We start from the raw sequence: 17,513 nt of genomic DNA, 5'->3' as shown, positions 1-17,513 counted from the left end.
TGGAATTGGTAGGATTCTAGTTTACTGCAAGTAGGTTTTATTTGTGCTGTGAGCCACCATTCCCATCAGTAATAATGTGATTGTATTAACTAATTTGATTGCTAGGGGGTGAGATTGCAAAAGAAAATCCTCAGAAGACATAAAGAGCACAAGTTGCCTAATGATGATTCAAGCTTTAAACAAAATTCTAGAAAAAAAATTGAGGCTAAAGGTTAAATCTGTGCCTACTCTGTAACTTTCTATACAGTTTGTAGATTGACATCCAAGTTTGATTTCAGCTGTGCACAAACAGTTCAGGCAGTAAAAGTGGTGGTTTACATAATGAGACTAAACCGCTGGCATGTGCAACAATTCAAATCCCATACACATACATTTAAGTCAGGTGTGTTAGAAAAGTCTGTTCCTTATTCCAAGTCCAGGCGCTGCAGTCAAGATAAATGGACACAACAATGTTTAAGTTCAGGATGAACATGGAGAGAATGAAAATCTTTAAGCCACATTTTGCCACTTCACCTTCTGGTACAAACAAGACAACAGCCTCTTAATGCAGGGTTTGTTTAGTTTACTGGAAAATGAAGAGATAGCATCAAACTAAAAGTCACCATCCAACCTGTGCAGCTCCTACAGGTAAGTTCATTAACTGTATACACTGAGTTTTCACTGTGTCCATTCTAATAGTCTGTAGCTCTGTTAATGCTGGTTCATAATGTGTTGGCAGAAAATCTATAATGTTTAGTGTTGGTGTAAACTTGGTGGTCTAACAATTAGCTCACTAGTGTTGCAGTTGTGCAGGAGTATAAATGACAGGAATCAACATTTTAACCCTCCTGTTGTCCTCATTTACGGGCACCAGAAAATATTGTTTCCTTGTCTGAAAAAATACAAAAATTCAGCTAAAAAATTCCACAAATTTATGAAAATTTGCAAAACCTTCAGGAAGAAAATTCCAATAATTCCTTAAAAGTTTCCCTTAAAAGTTTTATTTAAAGAAAAGACCCCAAATTTGGCAAGACAATTCTTGTAAATATTTTCAAAAAATGAGTAAAAATTGTCCAAAACAATCCTAAAAATATCTAAAGTGATTCCATATATATCAGTAAAACGTCTAATATTTTAAGAACATTCACAAAAAAAATCAACCAAAATCCAGCGAAATTTGCTGGATTTTGATTGATTTTTTTGTGTGAATGTTCTTAAGAAACATTTTTAACATTTCTTTTTTTCCACCAAAAAAATGTTTAAAAACTTCCCCAAAATGTTGAAAATGTGGACATCAGAAGTTTCACTGTGAAAATATATTTCGTCCTGTTCGTCCTGTCCAGTCTTTGTTTCCCTGCACATCACTGAGATGTAGCACTGCCCTGCCTGGCTTGTAATAGGGAATTCTAATAAAGAATATCAGCTTAGCTTTCAGGGAGGGCTGGTGATGGTCACACACATGCACTAAATATTAAAATATTTGGCTGCAAGACTAAAATATGCATCGATCTCATACAATGTTGACACCTCTTTTGTGGAGTTAAACAATGAGAACAAATGCAGACAAAAAAAAAGAAGTTTCAATGTGAAATTTTTATTTTTTCACATTTTCAAACTTATAAACATATCAATTTTGACCTGCAGGACGACACGAGGGTTAATACAGTCTAATCTTTCCTCTTATAACATGGTGTCACCTTAAATCATCTTAAATCACTGTGCCTCGAAATATGTAAATACAGTATTGTATATGACTTTTAATACATTTAGTATCTCTATAGATTTTTAAATTAGAAGTGTTTTTTATTTTTATTGTACTGTATTGTACAGAAAGTAACTGTAATTTCCCTTGGGATAAATAAAGTATCTATCTATCAATCTTTCTATCTTTCTATCTATCTATCTATCTATCTATCCATCTATCCATCTATCTATCTATCTATCTATCTATCTATCTATCTATCTATCTATCTATCTATCTATCTATCTATCTATCTATCTATCTATCTATCTATCTATCTATCTATCTATCTATCTATCTATCTATCTATCTATCTATCTATCTATCTATCTATCTATCTATCCATCTATCTACTGAGCTACAGTTTTAGTTGGTAAATTTACTTAGAGGGACAAAATGAATTTGAAGTTTTTTTCAGTTGTTTCTATTGTGAAGATGTCATGGTACAAAAATAGCCACATAGTTCCCCACAGCTTCTCTCCTCTTGTGACCCAGAAACTGTTCTCTTTCCACCATCGTGGAGGATCTTCCAATTACTTAAATGGACCTTGATGAGATGAGGAAAGAGGAGAGTTCAGGAGGAGCTTAGAGGGAGGACACACACGTTTATCTTAAGTTAAAGTCATTTATCAAGTGGGATGACGTATAAATGCTGCACCTTAGTGGGTGTTGGTTGGATTGGACCAGTGATGCAGCTGTGGTTCAGACTGACTCTGTGTAATGAAGGTGTTCTCATTCAGCATCTTCAGCTCCCCGTTGTCTGGTATCTTCCTCAGATGTGTGTCTGATATCTGGGAAGTAACAAAATGAAAAGCACCAAGTGTCCTGTCGGCTACACATATATGTGCATGTAGGGTGGTTTCATCATACACACACTGATCTTTAGTTTTATTTCAGACTGCTCTGGTAAATGCAGCTTGTGTAGACGCTACTATTAGTGTCACACTGTATACCACTACTAGCATAGTACTGTGATATCTGACTGTAAAAACAATACTAAATCCTGTTTCATTACGTTTAAAATGTAATAATAAATGAGAACATGCTCTCTGTAAAACAGCTTACAATCTACATTATGGTAATAAATATTTATTGTTGTAATAACGTTGTTAATGTGATGAAAAATCTGGACATGAACGGCTGGGTCAAGTGAACAACGGCTGTCAACCACAAGACATTTAAACAATTCCTGCAAAAGAGTCAAAGTGTGTGATTAAAATGTGCACTAAGAGCTTTTCTGATTAATATAAGAAAGAATTTTGGCATTGCAACAAGTTTCTACTTGGTCATTGACCTTAAAAGTTTGAGAAAATTTTCAGAAAAGAGCAGTTACTGCAGCGGTGTCAAACGTACAGGACGAATTTGTAAAGAGTAAAAATTACAGAGAAGACGTTAACTGCAGATTGTAAATTAGTAAAACTATAAATTTAAAATAAATTGTAGATCATGACAAGTTGTTTTCATCATAAAGTAAAATACTAGATTGCTCACTGTTCTTTTGTCATTTTGTGTCATTTTTGTAATATTTTGTCTGCATCTGCTGGATGTCTAAAAAGACAATAATTTGCTAATATATTAGCGATATTGGCTTTGAATGTCAACTCTGTCTGATTTTTAGCTTCCTGGAAAAGTTCTGCCCCCATGTGGCCAAAAACATCTGCCAAATGCAGCTGTAAATCTGCACACTTATTGTTCCACCTGCATGGAGAGCCTTATCAGACTCAGCACTTTAGCATGGATTGATAAACAAGGTGGTAACATCTTTGCCAGATGTGCTCCTCAAGCCAGAAGCAGAACAAACGAACAACATGGATGTCTTGCCCCCCGTCCACAATAGAACTCCCATGAGGCAACACACTCATTCAGACAGCAGCTCCGTTTCAATATTCCCATGATGAATTACTGTCATTGTGTTGCAGGAATTGGGAGCGCAGCCAGAGCCTATTGAAGTTTTTCAATGACATTAGTGGAACAATTGTATCCCGGGAGATCCTGGGGGCTGCACAGAAGGCATTGTTCCCCAGGTGGCACAGCAGTGGGTCTGTGCCAGGCGTCCAGCTCTCAATATACCATGACAATAGGTGTTAATTGAGGATATGAAGAAAGCCACTTCCTCATGACTTTTACACGAGCGCCACACTTTCTGTCATTAACCCTTCTAGAACCGGGAAGTTGGACTAAACGTGTCGTTGATCGGAGCAGCTCGGTGAAGTTGCCGCAGGTTGTATTTCAACCTGTCAAAACTTGGCTCGTGTACAACCAGGTTGTCTGACTGCTCGTGTTTCTCGTAATGGGTCTTTAACATGTCAGAGTAGGACAAACACAAGTGATAGTAAAGTTAATGAGGAGTGAATGTTTTATTTCTTCATAGCTGATGGGGATAGTCATCCATAACAGACCATTTCTTAGTATTATTAGTAACAAATGTGCTGTTTGTTCTTCTGTCTGCTGTGAAAAGGCCTAATTTGCTTTCTGAAATAAAACAAATGTACCCAAGTGGTGTTAAAGCAGAGCTGTCCTTCCAGTTAACTGGCAGTCAGAAGTCAGCATGAAGGAAAACATGTGTTTCCTCAAGCAGCAGAGATGAAGAGGAAAGAAAAGGAAGGACTTCAGATTCTCATGATTGAAGTAGATGTCAAGGTTTGGGTGAAGCTGCTTGACCACTTTATTTATTATCTCATTCTTTTCCTGAGCAAGCTAAGGGATTTTTCTAATGTGTTTTTAAAGTGAAGGTCAAGTCACGTCCACAGAATCTGAAACTGACCCAAGATTTTATTGTTTTAAGTGTATATGCTCAGACATTTGTTTTTAAACTATTTAATGTTCTTTCACAGATTTTTCCTGTTTTTGTAAATTAACCCTCATGTCGTCCTGCGGGTCAAACTTGACCTGGTTTAAAGTTTGAAAATGTGAGGAAAAATATATTTTTACAGTGAAACTTCTGATGTCCACATTTTTAAAATTTTTGGGAAATCTTTGAACATTTTTTGTTGGAAAAAAGAAATGTTAAAAATGTTTCTTAACAACATTCCCAAAAAAATCAACCAAAATCCAGCGAATTTCGCTGGATTTAGTTTTGTTTGGTATGTTGTTTAATTGTTTTTTACAGTTAATGTTTTAATCAATACTTCTTTTGTGTTTTTACTGGTGGTAATCTCTAAAATAACAGTTAATTGTAAATTGCTGATGGATCAGGGTGCTTTACCGCCTTTCTCAAGCTAATTTTTGCTCGTTCAGTAACAATAGTGAGATGGTTTCAGACCAACAGGAGTCCGGTTGGCTCGAAATGTACTAAATTAGTTTATCAGCACAATATTGCACTGAGGTGAGATGATGAGTGGTTTAATGTTAATGTGGCTGATCATGAAACAACTCAGTTTTTCTCTACGTTTCAACAGGAAGCAATGCGTAAATTTCCAAGGAATTCAAAGCTGAATCAGGTGAGAGAGCGAGCGAAGGGGGATATGAGAAGAGAAATAAATAAAAGCATAACATTGACCATTGGCCTCCTCTCTGCCCTCAGATCATGGAGGCTGCAGGATGAGGTCTTCACAGCTCACTGTCACCTCCAGGCGAAGTGATGTGATCCACAGCAACATGTGCAGGTGGACAAACAGCCTCCTGGTAACGGGAGGAAGACCACACATGGTCCAGGGGCCGACCAGACGCCCCGCTGCCGCACATTTGTAGGACTGTAATGGGAATGAGTGTAAGCTACCAACATGTGAGGCCGTAAAACAGCTCCAGCCCCAGCAGAACTTCAACACACCTCTGCCCCTCCAGATGTGACCCTGATGTGTTGGAAACACCATGGGAAGAGGTTTGTCTCAGTAATACTCTGCAAAACACCTCTTCCTACAAACGAGCTGTGATTGATTCACTCTTGACCTTGAAAATAGTAGTTTACCAATAATACTATAAAAATATTCAAACTCAACAACCATGTACCAGCCTTGCTCCGTTTTCAGGCTCTTGTGATGTGACTCAAGGTCCACTTATTAGCATGATGTGCTATTGAGGACCTTGAAGAAATGTTTTTGTTTTGTTCATGAATACTGTTTCATCCAGACAATAGAAACACTTCATAGTCTGGCATTTTTTAAAAGGTGTAAAACTACTATGAGAGTTAAATGAGAAGATCAATCATGTCCATGCATCCAATATAACTCTGGAATTACGTGGTAATTAGCTTAGCATTAGTTACACAACTGGACTTCTATTCTGACTCTCAGTGGCTGGCTGATTCCTGGTTGGGTTTTCTGGGAGGCAGTTTATTTTACTACTTCAGTGGTCAGCCTCATTGACAATTCAGTTTGGTAAATCATTCACATATGAAGTGTTATTTAAAGGTAGAATGGCTACACATAGAGACAAACACATTCACACCTACTGACAATTTAGAATCATCAGTTAACCTCAGCATGTTTTTGGACTGTGGGAGGAAGTTGAAGAACCTGGAGAAAACCCACGCATGCACAGGGAGAACATGGAAACTCCATGCAGAAAGATCCCAGACCAGGACCCGAACTGGTGATCTTCTAGCTGCAGGGCGACAGTGCTAACCACCAATCCACTGTGCAGCCCCGTCAACATAAGTAATTTTAAAAAACAATTTGAAAACACAAAATTGGAAGTCATGTTTATTTGTTTTTTTTTAGTTTAACAAAAAACTAAATTCAAACTGACGACAAACTCAAAAAAATACTGTTTCTGCATGGAGTTTGCATGTTCTCTCTGTACATGTGTGGGTTTTCTCTGGGTTCTCTGGGTTCCTCCTACAGTCCAAAAACATACTGAAGTTACCTGATGATTCTAAATTGTCTGTAGGTGTGAATGTGAGTGTGATTGTTTGTCTGTTTGTGTAGCCCTGTGATAGACTGTTAGCTGTCCAGGATGTCCACTGCCTTCACCCTCAGTCGGCTGGGATAGACTCCAGCCCCCTGCAACCCTAATGAGGATTAAGCTGTATCTATATCATTTTAAACCCTGTAGCTGCTGTTTAAAATATCCACACTATTTCCTTTTTGTTTGTGCTTTTATTACAGTGAAGTGGATGAACTACACAACTTATGCTTTTCAGTGGAATTTTAAGCTTTTTTTCCCTCCGTCTTTCTTAACTAGGTCTTCCTTTATTCATCCAAAGCTAAGGTATATTTAGGCTTTTTTGAATTGGTGCTGTTTGTCATGAAGTTTCTAAATGACAAGTGAAATAACAACAGAAATGTGAAGTGTGTAATAATGGGTTTATCTTATCTTTTATCCTATGTTTACAACCATACAGTGATGCTGCAAATGTCAGTGTCGGTCCTTTGTTTTTCACAACAGCGGGTGTTCATTTCATCTGTCAGCTGGATAACCCTTTGCCCTCATCAGGCTGTGTGTTATGAGAGCTTAGTGAAAGAATGGTGCATATAGCACAAATGTCATGCCCTCTGCAACGGGAACAACAATGGAAGGTGGACTTGGTTAAGGGCAACAAGCAAGGGAAATACCACGCTATAAATACATTAGAATTGCTGTGTCTGAGTCTGTGGAAGGTCGGCGTTGACTGACGGAGGCGGTTCTGGATTTAAGAGTCTGCAGAGGGGTGTAGACTGTAAGTGGAGCAAAGAAATGAGTGCTGTTTCTTCTGGGTCAGTGGTCCACGGCCTGCACTCCACAGCTTAAGACGTACTGCAAAGGTGTACGTTTTTCATTCTCACATGCTTATCCATGCTGAAACACCAAAGTCTGCATCTCCTAAGAAGTAGAAAGCTTTCTAATCTCTGCAGAGTTCTGGTACATTACATGTGTTATGGCTGCGGCAGACTAACCCTCCGCTGAACTACAAAGAAACTCCAAATAGGTGAGGGTGGAGTCAGAAAGGGGCCCGAACTCTCTAAAGTACTCCCACATGTGCTGTACGTGTCCACATGTGCCAACTTTTGCTCACGGCTGCTGTGAGTGTACATTTTACTGAGCAGTTATTTTTTTAATATCCAGGAATGTAGTCGGCCCACATGAATGTAGGCAAGCATGACTTCATTTGGTGTTTGTCTGTATGAGTGCATGTGTGAGGCCCGAGGACAAAACGGAGCAAAACAGCCATTAGTGGAGATTAGCTGTCTCAAAATCTTGGCCTCAGAGCTGTCTGGTCTAGTTCCCTCAGAAAAAATCCAACATTTTTGAGTCAGACTTATGAATCAACACTCCCACCTTGAGAGTGTTGAGGGCGTTACGTGTCGCAGCATGTTTTCACTGATTGTGTACCATGAAAGGTGTCACACTGATAAACCTACAGAGAATTTTATCAAGTAATTCTACATTTTTCCTTAGGTCCAAAGATGCTTTTGGCATCTTTCAGGTCTGTGTTTTGGTTTTCTGACCTACAACTTTGCTGTTTTGTTGCATTCTTACCACTATATGGAGTCACAGCAGTGCCACAATAAAAGATAAATCTGTTTTAAAAAAAAAAAAAAAAAAAGTAAATAAATGTGTAAATATAAAGAGAAATAAATAAATAAATCTGTTTAAAAAATCAAGAAATAAATGTGTAAATATTAAGTGGAATAAATAAAAGAATGAATAAATACATCTGTTAAATATAAGTATATAATATATTTATTCATTCTTAAATTTATTCCTCTTTATATTTACACATTTATTTCCTGATTTTTTTAACAGATTTATCTTTTAATGTGACACTCCTGCGACTCCATACTCTTAGAGCACACAAAGTTAAAGAGATAATGACATGACAGTGGTCAAAAAAGACAAATATGGGGCCCCCATATAGCTCAACAGGTTAAGCAGGCGAACTATGTACAGGGCTGGTCCCCGACACAGCAGCCCGGGTTTGATTCCCGCTTGCAGCCCTTTGCTGCATGTCTTCTCCCTACTTTCCTGTCTGCCTCTCTAGCTGTACCTGTCAAATAAAGGCCAAAAAATAACTTTAAAAAAAGAAAAATATAAAAATACAACTTTTTTTTTTTTTACATTCTCAGTTCTGTTTTTGTACACTGAAACCAAATATAGATGCAGCACGGAAATGGTCTTTAAAATCTTATTTTTGTTGTTCTGGTTGGATTTGTCAAGTGTGGCTTTGAAGGACAATAATCAATAATCAATAGTGTGACTATTGCAGAGACATTCATTGGCCAGTGACTATGAAAGTCCACCTTAAATGCAGTTTTAATACCACAGGTGACAAGAGAAGGCTACAATAGACTGTTGTTGTGTTGGATGGTGGTGTGGCAGTTAGGGTAGACAAACAATGAAAATAAATTCAAAGAATTAAGATCCTAAGCTTGAATTGTAACGAGATAGAATAGCTAAGCTTTTTTTGTTTCATTAATTACTTTTTGAACACACCTGAAATGACTTATTTTTGCTGCAATATTGTTGGAAATTTAAACAATCAGCCTGAGTAAAAATCTGAATTTGCATTTCCAAACAAGCAACAAGATAGTGTTGCCCAAATTACCATTATGTCACATGTTTGTGGGGTTGTGTCTGATAGTAACGCTTTAATAGAGCTTTTCTCTGCTTTCCAGGAACAACAAGTGTTGGACCCAGTGGCAATGTCATGTCATTTCCATTTTATTTTTGCATACGTTTATATTCATCCGTCCTTGCAGTATAAAAGAACACAGAACTATATGTGCTTTCAGTTTGCCCTCCTGCCTCTATTTTAATAATAACTGGAGTATTACCAAGGACTGGGTTCCATTCATTAATGCATATGTTTTTTAAGGTTCTGACACGTCTGCCCACATGAATAATGGATGAGCTACATGGATGTGTGGGTTTAGTCATGTACAGCTTCTGTCTGCCACAATATCATCATAGGACCAGAGCCAAAAACATCAGCTGGCCTGTAAAACTCAGCTTTAATGGGGATTTTCTGTAAGAACAGTGTGTTGTAGTTCTTAGTTGTTTTATTCTGCCCAGCTGAGTTGCCACAACCAGTTAGGTTTGCTTTTAATAGCGCAGTTATGACTGTAATATATGTCATTATTTAAGCAGTTCTGGGCCTATTCTCTGACACGCGGTGCATGTCCAGGTTAAACTTGTGAACGGCTAATGATGAGAGCCGAAGGCCGACGATCAAAGAAACACAATCACTGGCCAAAAGCAGCAAAGCTCCGTAGAAGCGCCTCACCGACCCACCGTCAGTATTTCACTGCTCTGCTTTAGGAGCCGCTCTGGCACTTTAATGCTTCCCTTTATTGCTTTGCCTCCTGTTGGTTTGTCTCTCTGCCCAAATGTGTGTGCCTCCCTCTCTTTAACTCCAGATATCATAGCAAAGGTCTGGAGGAACACAGCCTGGTTGCCATGGCACCAGCTGGACAACAAGTGTACACAGCGGTGAAGATGAAGACGTGTAGGCTGGAGCTGGCAGAAGCTGTGCTGTGGCTAATGATGCTGTATGAGAGCGCCAGGACATTCCTTACTGCTTTTCCAAAAAACTACAAAAAGATTTTGTGAGGAATTGAAAGAGACAGAAGAGAAGAGAGAGATAGTGGAGGCACGGAAAGAGCAGCAGTGATATACAGTATTCCTGATGGATACAGCTGGCAGCTGCTGCAGTGAGAACATCTGGAGTTCAGAGCCTCATTAGATGAAATATGAGGGCTGGATGAGCAGGAGTGTCACTATAAAAGTATATACAGTATATATATAGTCTCTCTAGAGTCTTTATGTGTTACCGCAGACGGGAAGATAAAACAAAGACTAGAAAAAGGCGACATGAACTAGAACAGTTACTGTATATGTGCTTAGGATCACAGAAATCTGTGAAATCTGGGACTGCTGAGCAGAAGCAGAGGTATGCTTTATACCACTCTCACATCTGAGCATTAAATATGAAGCTAAACCCAGAAGCTGCTAAATAAAGTTCAGTATAAAGAGTAGGAGCAGTGGAGAACAGATAGCTGGTCTCTGCACGAACATGAAATCCCCAAAAGCTCGCTAATTAACTCATTTTGTTAAACGCATTCAAAACAAAAAGTGAGGTTTGTGCCGGAGTGTGTTTTGGATGGATGCTCTCATAAGTGACAGCTGTGAACAGTCTCTTCACACTTGTGCTCATGTTGCACACAAAAAATGACAAACGAAGCTGTGCAGAGATTGAAAAAAAAAACAGCTCGAGAGGGAAGTCTAATTTCCTGCCTGTCTTACAGTTCCACTTAAATACATTTGGCCAGTTTTATCAAGTTGGTTTCTCAAAATTACAAGAATTGCAGCTACCATTAGGTTCAGTAGAAGACTCATATTCTGCTCATATTAACATTTTCCTTCTTCTTTTTCTTTTTGTGCTTCTTACAGCCTAAACATCCAGCCAGGAACAGCTTTCTTCTGGCATCTGGTGGATCTGGTTTGCAGACCAGGTCAGTGCCTTCAGCTCTTTGTTGTGTTCTTCCAGCTGCAGCTTTAGTGGTGTGGCAGAGCGTATTGTAATACTGGGGGAGTGCAGCTGAAGAAATATCACTCTTAGTCCTTCGAAGTTTGCTGTAGTGGGGTGTTTATTGGTATTCTGGCATACGGTGGGCTGACCAACACAGAGCATGAGTCTATGAAGGTAAACCAACCCAGAGTCCACATTTTATAGGGATGGTCAGAGGGTAGGGAGGGGGGCCGTTTGTAAATGTAAAAAAGGTGAATAGTGGTTGATTTGCATATAGTTGCTAATCAGTAACGGAGGGTAAGACAGCAAAGAACAAAAGGTGGTTGAATCAAAAGTTCTGACAGACAACAAAAAGGTAGAAGATGAGGAATCTGGCAAACAGTTACAAATAGCAGAGGTGTGACAACAAAAGGTAAGAGGGGGTCTGACAGACAGCAATAAATAACAAGATGAAAGAATTGTGGGAAATGGAATGAAGGAGTGACACTAGAAGGTATCTCTAGCAAAAGGTGTGCTATTTTCTTCATCACTACCATCCAGATGCTTATGGATGTTCCAAGAACCAGGCTAACAAATGGAGGCCACTGAACCTTTGTGGTGTCTGGGTCTAATCTCTTGAAAAGTGAGAACTGCTCAGAGTCTAGAAACTTCAAATCCTCCTCAAACCTACCTCTTGTCAATGCCCTGATTTATTGTATCGCATCTTTTACTCTTAAGATTCTGTTATCTTTTATTTAGATTGGGCTGCGTTACCTCTGTCGTCTCACAGATAGAAGATCCCCGTTCACTGGGATCTTTCTGCCTGGAGTTTCCATGTTCTCCCTGTGCATATGTGGGTTTTCTCTGAGTTCTCCAGCTTCCTCCCACTGTTCAAAAACATGCTGAGGTTAATTGGTGATTCTAAATTGCCCGTAGGTGTGGCTGTGATTGTGTGTCTCTATATGTAGCCCTGTGATAGACTGGTGACCTGTCCAGGTGTCTCCTCAAAGTAAAATCCACATGAATGCCATGACCCAAGTTTTGCCAGCATTGCCTTCTAAACGAGATGATCAGTGTCATTCACTCCACCTGCCTGTGGCTGTTCTGTGGAGCAGTGTTTGACTTTGCTCAGCCTATACCCATTTGAATCGTTGTGACAACTGTTCATTTTCCACATTAGTCTCCTTTTCGAACAACTTGAACATCTTCCTGGTGAGTCTGAACCAACGTGCCTTTAAGTTCTGTTAGTATTTTCTTTAAAACACACTTTATGTCAGAGCTACAATTGTCTAGACACTATTAAGAGAAACGCACAGTAATTTATGTCGCCTCCTCAAGGTTACAAGGTGCAATGTTTATGCTCTAAATCTTACCATCATTCTATCTTTTCTTTCAGTGCCTTTAAAAAGCATGAATACAAAGCCATAAAACAACCACTATTTGAGCAGTGAAACTCAAACGGTGGCTGAAAATGTGAGGCCTTGACCCAATAAAAACACTGACACCACTTATATTTAATGGCTTTTATTTTAACACTCTTATTATGAATGTGCTGGTCCCTTTCAAGCTATCAACATAAATAAAGAGCAGTCTTTTCAGTTTGTTTTTGCAGAGCTGTGTGTAGTCTTAGATCTGGCAGTCAGGACCATGTACATCAGGGGTGTCAAACTCATTCTAGTTCAGGTTCCACATTCAGCCCAATTTTATCTCCAGTGGGTCGGACCAGTAACATCACAGCATAAAAACCTATAAATGATGATAACTCTAAATGTTTCCTTTGTTTTGGTGCAAAATTATACGTTTTGAAAATGTTCACATTGAAGGGATTATATTTTTATAAAACATTATGAACATCCTGAAGTTTCTAAAGTAAAATAAATTCAATTTCAACAACATTATGCCTCAGTTTATCATTTCCACATTACAACTTCCAGATGACAGAGTGTCTACAAAGGAACACAACATTTAGTCATCTGGAACTGAATAATATAGTATTTTATTTTATGATCAAAATGACAAAAGTCAGACAAAAAAAAGACAAAAAATTTGACAAAAAGATTACACAGCAACAAAAAATGGACAAATGACACAGGTGAGACAAAAAAAGAGACAAAACGACGAAAATGAGACAAAAAAAATTCCACAAATGACAAAACGAGACAAAAATGACAGAAGCGGGAAACAAAATGACAGAAAAAACAGACAACACAAGTGAGACAAAAAGGAAACACAAAACAACAAAAATAGACTAACAAGAAAGTCAGAAAAAAAAACAAAAAAGACAAAATATAACAAAAATGAAATGCAAAATGACAAAAGAACCATGAGCAATCTAGTATTTTATGATCAAAGTAACTTCTCAAGGTCTAGAAACTATTTTAAATTTATAGTTTTATAAATTTACAGTTTGCAGTTAATGTATTCTCTCTAATTTTTACACTTTACAAAGTCGTCCCGTGGGCCGGATGGGACCCTCTGGAGGGCCGGTTTTTGACCCACGGGTCGCATGTTTGACACCCCTGATGTACATCCATGTAGAACAGATTTGCTCCACGTTAAGAAACAGTCATTTATGGTCATGCAGTCTATTCTCTGTGAATATTTGTCATACTTTGTTGCTTAGTTTTCCTTTGTCAGCACGCCACAAATTGTCTCCGACACAGTAGACCCACTTGAAAATCCCAAGCCCTGAATGTGAGCTGTAGTTGTGGCTGATTTCAGGTGACCACACTCTTTCGTCTGGACAGCAACAAGCAGCAGCAGCAGCAGCAGCAGCAGCTTTCCGGTGAGCACAATGCAACCATCCCACGCAGCCACTGCTATCATTGTTCTGCTAGTTTAGACGGGGTCAGGTCAGCTGGAAGGTCTCCATACGATAAGGCCAGATGGACACACACATGTACACACTCTCTCTCTGTCATGCATTCAGATGGGGTATCAAACATGTGGCCCGCGGGCCAAAAGCGGCCCGCCAGAGGGTCCAATCTGGGCCAAGTGTAAAAATCCCAGAGAAGACATTAACTGGAAATTGTAAATTTGTAAAATTATACATTTAAAATAATTTCAAGACCTTGACAAGTTGTTTTGATCTTAAAGTAAAATACTAGCTTGCTCGTTGTTCTTTTGTCATTTTGTCTCATTTTTGTGATATTTTGTCTCCTTTTTGTTGCTTTTTTGTATTTTTTTTTTTTTTACTTTTGTCATTTGTCTCACGTTTTTCTCGCTTGTGTTTTTTGTCCTTTTTTGTCATTTTGTGTTTAGCTTTATTCATTGTTTTGTGTGTTTGTCGTTTTTGTTTCACGCTTTTGTCAATTTTTGTCCCTTTTGCGTCATTTGGGTCATTTTTTGTCTCGTTTGTCCATTTTTTTGTCGCTCTGTAACTTTGTTGTCAATTTTTTTTCTTTTTTTGTTTTGTTTATTGTCGTTTGTCTCATTTTTTGTCATTTTGTTTCTCGCTTTTGTCGTTTTGTGTCTCATTTTTGTAATATTTTGTCGTTTTTGTTGTTTTTTTGTCTTTTTAAAAGTAAAATACTAGACTGTTCTAGAAGTCGTAATGTGTAAATGATAAACTGAGGCATAACATTGAAATTGAATTCATTTTTCTTAACAAATTTTGTTCAGAATGTTTTGTGAAAAATGGGAATATTTTCAGAATGTATTTTTTTGCATAAAAAAAGGAAAAACTTGGAGTTGTGCTTATTTATAGGTTATTATGCTGTGATTTTACTGGAGATCTAATTGGGCTGAATGTGGAACCTAAACTAAGATGAATTTGACACCTCTGCTTTAAACCTTTTAATCTCATGCACCTTTAATAACATCTATGCCGGAGTTAGTTGGAGGAAAACTCACTTCACCTGGCAGCTGCACTTAAAACAAAGAGCTTATGCAGCAACTTGAGGTGTAAGTTTAACTATAACTGCAATGCATTTTAATGAGGCTGGACTATGGAGGATGTCTTGGAAATAAATGCAGTGTGGTCCATTTCCTCTGCAGATTTTCAGGACAGGGCCGGTATGCATGAAAATGGGCTGCTGTTGAGAAAATGGGCTTTTATGTAGAACACATTATGCCAGAATATATAGCCCTGAATGGATTGCTGTGGACTGCTCTGCCTACTCCCACTCAGAGTTTAATCTTAACACATTGAAAGCACATTTAAGGAAATCTTCCTCCGCTAATCTATTATGGCTGAAGTCTGGTCTGCTCTGCTGCTCAAAAGAGACATACTGCATAAATGTTGCAAATTCAATGTAATATCTTGGTTGGTTTGAATTCCCTGTCTCCCTTCTGTGGATTTCTTAATCGTGCATTAAAAAAACATCATGAATAACGCTTTCTCAGCCAACGAGGAAATTTTTCAACATTCATGTGAGACGTTTTAGCTGCTCTGATACTTACAGCGAGTGACAGAAAACAGCTTGAGAAGAGAAAGACAAGCTCTGTTATCCATGTCAACAAAGGTCAACACAGATCTGACAGTGTTGGTATTGTGCATGCAGCAGCTGATTATGTTGTAAGACCCTTTTTTATTCTTTACAATGTGCTTTTCCCTCATTCACAGTGATGACCAGACGTAGAACTAAACAGGAAATATGGGATTTTAAAGTTGGACCGCAGCATTTACAGAGTGCGCTGGAAAACACAGCTTAAGTAAGTTGATTTTTGAATAGATTCTGTCTTTATTTTCTAATATAAACTGCATTTCTGTTAGTTCTGAGCAATGCAAACATATTACACCAACTATTACTTCATGTGTTTTTAGTTGAAATGCTTCAGTCACCGGGCCAAATCTTCAGACAGAGCATCATTCATCTGAGAGCCGTCATATTTAAAGCTGGATTTTAATGATGAAATTCCACCAAAACATGATAAATAAATAAAAGGCCTAGTGTCTCACATTTGCACTGGAGCGGAACTGAGTGCTCAAGTCTGATTTCCTGAAATATCTAAATCACGCTGCTGTCAGGAGAGGTGCTGGTGGTGGGAGAGCTCTGTAAGGAAACGCCTCACAGCGAGCGAGCTGGCAGTCGCTCTGTTTGGATAAGCCTGCTGGGATCTGGCCACGAAAAGAAAAAAGGGGCTTGGTTCCAAAAGCCAAAGTGAACTTCATTAAATCTGATGAGAAAATGAGAAATTGATGCCTTTGTCCAAATGGAAAAATCATTTTATCTGGAAGGAGTGTATTCATGGAGCACAGACATCAGTATTCATCCCTGACATCTGTAAATCTGTGCATTTTGTATTCACTGGAGAATATTTCATGATATTCCATCAGCAGCTTGTTCTGAGCCTCATTAGACGCAGCATATTCAACTGCAGTACAGTGGGTGTACTGGATAAAGCCCACAATGGCTCTTTTAGAAGAGGGGTTGTAATTTTCTTGTCATTTGCATGCTGCGTTGATGCACAAGTCTATGAGGGAGCACACAGAGATTCAATCTCGCTCTACGTCAAGCGAAGTTTGTTTAAAAGGAAGAAACTGCGAGAAGGTTTTCTGTGATCAAAGTCATCCGCGAGAACCGAGCTTCGCCTCAATTTCCATGGAGGGGCTGAGAATAAATGCATGTTCGCAGTCACGGTAAATTTACAAACCAGCGAGGGAAAATGAGAGCTTCGGCTGAGGAAAAGCTTATGGAATGAGGCGTTAAATTAAATCCATTTGGACTGTTGACGTCACAGCCATGCTTTCAACTGCGTCTTAAAATGTTTGACATATTTCTCAGTGGGCCGAGAGAACGAACATGTTGGCTGACTGCTTAGTAGATGTTTGTAATAATAAGCATATTTGAAGCACGTTCAGTGACTGTTACAAGTGTCCAAATATATCTGCTGCAATAAAATCGACATTTAAATGATTTCTGTGACACTTTATTTATACCTTTCTCATTAACAACACTATACTGGCTCACTAGTGTATAATAATTTTAAGCAGATATAACAATTTAAGTCTTGAGCATTTTTTTATGAGGATTGTAACTTTTCATGAGGAATCAATTTAACTTTATTTGTAATTGGTTTGAAATATCACACCGTGCACGCGTATAAAAAGTGTGGTGTTATCTGGACCGCACACAAATCTCTTTCTCTTTACTTCAGTGAGACTCTCGTGCTCTCTCTCACATCATGATACACTATAAACACAGAATATATGGTTCCTCTATTGTTTCACAATGTTTACCACGTGGCCAAGGTTCAGCTCCTTGTCCTTATCAGTGTCGGGTCATGTTGGTATTTCCTGCCTGCAACAAGAGCAGAAGGTGGCACAGGATGAGCGCCGCTTCCTCTGCTGGCACACCCAGCATGTACCCACCGGCCCCATCCACTCCGCTCCACAGTCACAGGAAGTGGCACATGGGGGCTTGTTTGGTTGCCCCCTCGGAGCGTATAGTGCATGTTTTCAGCTCATACATCTGTTTGCTTGAGATC

The 17,513-nt window shown here is 38.7% G+C and overlaps 1 long non-coding RNA gene across 1 annotated transcript; it reads left to right on the top strand.

The window, feature by feature from the left end:
- The first annotated feature begins 1,348 nt into the window (after positions 1 to 1,348).
- LOC111569698 (uncharacterized) lies at positions 1,349 to 16,903 on the top strand. Its single transcript, XR_008604167.1, has 6 exons — positions 1,349 to 5,160; positions 5,244 to 5,540; positions 11,027 to 11,088; positions 13,806 to 13,869; positions 15,649 to 15,737; positions 15,850 to 16,903. It is a non-coding gene; the product is annotated as an uncharacterized LOC111569698 (long non-coding RNA).
- The last annotated feature ends 610 nt before the right edge of the window (positions 16,904 to 17,513 follow it).

This window comes from Amphiprion ocellaris, chromosome 15 (genome assembly GCF_022539595.1).
Source record: "Amphiprion ocellaris isolate individual 3 ecotype Okinawa chromosome 15, ASM2253959v1, whole genome shotgun sequence".
NCBI classification, from domain to species: Eukaryota; Metazoa; Chordata; class Actinopteri; family Pomacentridae; genus Amphiprion; species Amphiprion ocellaris.
This window is presented reverse-complemented; position numbering and strand designations above follow the sequence as displayed.